This window comes from Eptesicus fuscus, chromosome 2 (assembly GCF_027574615.1).
Source record: "Eptesicus fuscus isolate TK198812 chromosome 2, DD_ASM_mEF_20220401, whole genome shotgun sequence".
Lineage (NCBI taxonomy): Eukaryota > Metazoa > Chordata > Mammalia > Chiroptera > Vespertilionidae > Eptesicus > Eptesicus fuscus.
The window spans coordinates 35,053,982-35,058,932 of NC_072474.1; the positions used below are offsets into that span (position 1 = coordinate 35,053,982).

Here is a 4,951-nt window from a genome sequence, read left to right on the forward strand (position 1 = left end):
TGCATACAAACAAAAGAAAAGGAATCCTATTAACTTAAGCAGAAAAAGGAATTTGTTAGAAGGATAATTGGTAGTTTATAGAAATTATATCCAGTCTGTTAGGACCAGACATTGGCCCTGGATTCCCTCCTCCCCACACTACTGGACCCTCACATTGCAGTCATCCTCAGGGATCATCTTCAACTGGCACCAGATCCTTGTGCCACTTCCTTAAAATTAAAACAAACAAACAAACAAACAAACAAACAAAGAATCCTGGTTTCAAGTATGAGATTGGCATTCATAGGCCATATGCTCATATCCTAGTCACTGGGGGGAAGGAGGAAGAAGCCACTTCTTAGGCTTCTGATCAGAGTTGGCCCTGGGGCCCTGAGGCCACAGACACTAAGGGAGAGGCTCCCTAAAATGTGAATACCAGTAGTTTCATAGAGCTGAAAGTTCAATGTGATAAATATTCATCACATTGAGTCACGTACTGATAAAAAACATTCCTACTTAGATATCTGCATATTGTGTTGGAAACCTAAGTTACAGGGCTCCCAGGCAACATCATGAGACAGGCAGATATCAAAAAGGAGGAAGGAGGAAGGCATGAAGTCAGAAAAGTAGAAGGTAGGTAAGGGGACAGAGAAAAGAGACAGCAAGAGGGGAAAAAAAAGAGTTCTCTAAAAAATATTACTTACCTCTTATTTGGGGCTGAACCAAGTGTTTGGAGCCTAAAATTTACACAATTCCTAGAATCCTCTTTAAAAAGAAGAGCAAACAGTTCAAAGGGGGTTAATATCCAAAATATACAAAGAACTCATACAACCCAACACCAAACAAACAATCCAATTAAAAAATGGGCAGAGGACCTGAATAGACACTTCTCCCAAGGAGACATACAAATGGCCAGCAGATATATGAAAAGAAGCTTAACTTCACCAGCTAGTCAGAAAATGCAAATCAAAACTACAATGACATACTACCTCATACCTGTTAGAATGGCTATTATCAATAAGACAAGTAATAAGTGTTGGAGAGCTTGTAGAGGGAAAGAAACCCTCATTCACTGCTGGTGGGAATGTAAACTGGTACAGCCACTATGAAAAACAGTAAGGAGTTTCCTCAAAAAAATTACAAATAGAGTTATCATATGACCCAGCAAACCCTCTTCTGAGTATCAACCAGAAAAATTTGAAAACATTTATATCACTATGTTCAGTGCAACATTCTGCATGGTGGCCAAGACATGTAAACAACTGAAATTTCCTTGGTTAGATGATTGAATAAAGAAGATGTGGTACATACACACAATGGAATACTACTCAGCCATAAGGAAAGATGAAATGCTATTTGTGACAGCATAGATGGATCTTGAGAATATCATGCTAAGAAAAATAAGTCAGTCAGAAAAACTTAAGAATCCTATGATTTCACTCAAATATGGGATATAAAACTGAAGGTAGCATATGAACAAATAATAAAAACAAGCAAAAACTATTAGACACAAACAATAGTATTGGTAGTTATTAGAAGGAAGGGAGGACTAAATATATGGTGATAGAAGACTTTTTGACTTTGGGTGGTGGACACACAAAGCTATATACAAATCATGTATCATAGAAATGTACACTTGAAACCTATATGATCTTATTAACCTACTAGAGGCCTGGTGCACAGATTTGTGCAGTGGTGGGGTCCTTCAGCCTGGCCTGCACCCTCTCACAATCCAGGACCCCTCGGGGGATGTCCAACTGCTGGTTTGGCCTGCGGGGATCAGGCCAAAACCAGCAGTCTGACATCTCCCGAGGGATGTAGTAGTGCACGAAGTGGCAGGTGGCAGGGGAGGAGCCCAAGCCCAGGCAGGGCACTGCACCTCTTCCATTCATCCCAGCCCTGTTGTGCTGGTCACTGCCACCACTTGGTAGCACTGCCATGGAAGTGGGAGATGCTCAGGCTGCCACAGCTGCGCTTGCCAGCCGTAAGCCTGGTGTCTAGCACCCATAGGTCAGCTGAGCAATGCTCCCACTGTGGGAGTACACTGACCACAAGGGGGAAGCTCCTGCATTGAGTGTCTGCCCCCTGGTGGTCAGTGTGCATCATAGTGACTGGTCAAATGGTTGACCAGTTGAACGGTTGACCGGCCACTTGGGGTTTTATATATATACTAGTGGCCCAGTGCACAAAATTCATGCATGGGGGGGAGGTGTCCCTCAGCCCGGCCTGCATCCCCTTCAATCTGGGACCCCTGTGGGATCGGGCCTAAACCGGCAGTTGGACAACCCCCTTGCAATCCAGGACTGCTGGCTCCTAACCGCTCACCTGCCTGCCTGCTTGATCGCCCCTAACCACTGTGCCTGCTGGCCTGCTTGCCCCCTACTGCACCCCCCTGCCAGCTGCTCACCCCCAACTTGTTCCCTCTGCTGGCCTGCTCACCCCCAACTGCCCCCCCCCCCGCCAGCCTGATCACCCCCAACTGCTCTCCCCTCCTGGCCTGATCACCCCTAACCACCTCTGCCTCAGCCCCGCCACCATGCTTTGTCCAGAAGGACGTCTGGAAGGTCTCATGGTCTAATTAGCATATTACTCTTTTATTAATTTAGATAGATTATGACATACTGCCATAACTATAACATATCTACCAGTATTACTCTATGAGAATACATACTTCATGCGATAGGAAGGCATCTAATACATTATATATGTGTAAGTAGTAGGAAATACTGTATTCGTAGCAATAATATATACTCTGTGACTTCCCTTCCTGATTTGGGAATGGTTCCCCAGTTCTTTGAACGTTTCCTGGCTCCTAATGTATTTTTTTTTTTTTGTCATTCTGTGTAACTTTATTTACTGTTTATTGCACATGATTTGAGGTCTTTAATTTCTAACCACCAAAGATTCAAAGGACTATTTTTTCCATGAAGTTTAATATGTGTATTCATGTTTTTTTATTGTAAACATCTGAATTATTCACATTGTCATAGATCCTGAACTCATAAGCATGGACCTTGCACAGACTGGCAGCAAGCCAGGAAGTCACTCTGCAAGCAAACAGATACTCTGCATAAGGAGAAAAGTCATAGCACAACATTTAATGTCCAACCTGAGTCACCTCAGAATGTTATATATATCGACTTCTTAATTCATATAGTATCAGGAACTCAACTGCTTGGTTGGTGGTGGGGTTGACCTGGTTTTGGGAGGATTATTCCTGAAATAATTAAGGAAAGGAGGGCTCAATCTTTCTTCTTGGTTGCTTGCTCCTCCCCAGCACCTTCATCTTTCTTCTCATCATCAGCTTCTTGGGCATCTTCTCCTTCACCTTCACCTCCTTCTTCCTCCTTTGCATCCTCAGATTCTTCCTTGGCACCTTCTTCCTCTTCCTCTCCTCTTCCTCAGCCTCTTCCTTCTCCTTCTCCTCCTCTTCAGCTTCTCCATCAGAGGGGGGTTCATCCTTAGCTTCCTCAGCTTTTGTAGCCTCAATGGTCTCCTCCACCTCGATCTGCTCCTCCTGGACGTGGCTGGTGTATTAAGAAGGGAAGGAGTGAGCAGACATTAAATAGGAGCTAGTCTGTAAACCACCTTAGGCAGATCGACCAAAGACCTGGGAACTCTGGGAATAGCTGCTGGCTATGCTTCCCACGCTGGTGAAACTGAGCCGGGTCTCCTCACCTTCCAAGAGTTTCCTGTAAGCTGCAATGTCAATGTCCAAAGCCAACTTCACATTGAGGAGGTCCTGGTATTCTTTTAAATATCGTGCCATTTCACTCTTTGTAGTTCTCAACTAATTTTCTAATTTGTTGATTGTGTCCTGCATAGCACTAACATCAGCATTCTGCTTATCCTCCATCTCTTGCAGCTTCTTTCCCAGCGCTTCGTTCATGCTCCGGCTTGCTTCGATCTCCAGGGTCTTGGCCTTGAGCAGGCGGCGGCTCTCAGATACCTCCTTGGCAGCGCACACTGCTTAGGTGTATTTTGCAGTGCTCTCGGTCAGCACGGTGAAGCGGCTCTTATACCATTCTTCGCAGTCTGCATGTTTTGGCAGCCAGCTTCTTGTACTGGGCACGGATGTCCTTGAGCATGGCAGAGAGGTCAGACTTGGAGAACACGTCCATCTCCACGGAGATCTGAGTGTACTGGATCTGCGCCTGCAGCTCGGCGATCTCCTCTTCGTGCCCCTTCTTCAGAAAGGTGATTTCGTCCATCAGACTGTCGATGCGCTTTTCGAGCTCAGCACCATGAGAGCTGCCTTGTCTGCACCTTTGCGTGCCTCCATCAGCCAGCCCTCAGTGTCCTCATGGTTCAGCACCTCTTCCTGGTAGCGCACCTGCAGGTTGCTCCCAGTCCCTTCTGAGAGGTGCCTCCTAACTGCCCACTGCCCTCTCCTCACCAGGGACTGGGCGTGGTGGGGCAGGGCACAGGCATCCCATTTTCGTTAAAATGTTCAATCCCGGGGCCTGCTCCACCTATGTCCGCAGGCGGCCCGGGGGCAGACACTGATCCTGGAGACACTGGCCACCCTGCCTGCCCAGTCCCCGATCGCGGCCTGGACCCTGTGGATGGCATCTGGCGCTGCCTGCCCCAACTGCATATGCAAATTTACCTGCCATATTTGTTGGGTTAATTTGCATATCATTCCTGATTGGCTCTGAGCATAGCGGAGGGATGGTCAATTAGCATCTTTCTCTTTTATTAGTGTAGATAGATGTCACCCCAATAAATTTAATAAAAAAGGAAAAGCCCTAACTGGTTTGGCTCAGTGGATGGAGCATCGGCCTGCAGGTTGAAGGGTCCCGGGTTCGATTCTGGTCAAGGGCATGTACCTTGGTTGTAGGCACATTCCCAGTAGGGGGTGTGCAGGAGGCAGCTGATTGATGTTTCTCTCTCATCAATATTTCTGATTCTCTGTCCCTCTCCCTTCCTCTCTGTAAAAAAACAATAAAATGTATTTAAAAAAATAAAATAA

The 4,951-nt window shown here is 46.1% G+C and overlaps 1 pseudogene; it reads right to left on the minus strand.

The window, feature by feature from the left end:
• Positions 1-3,221: 3,221 nt before the first annotated feature.
• Positions 3,222-4,315, minus strand: LOC103300833 (neurofilament light polypeptide-like; annotated as a pseudogene).
• Positions 4,316-4,951: the final 636 nt, after the last annotated feature.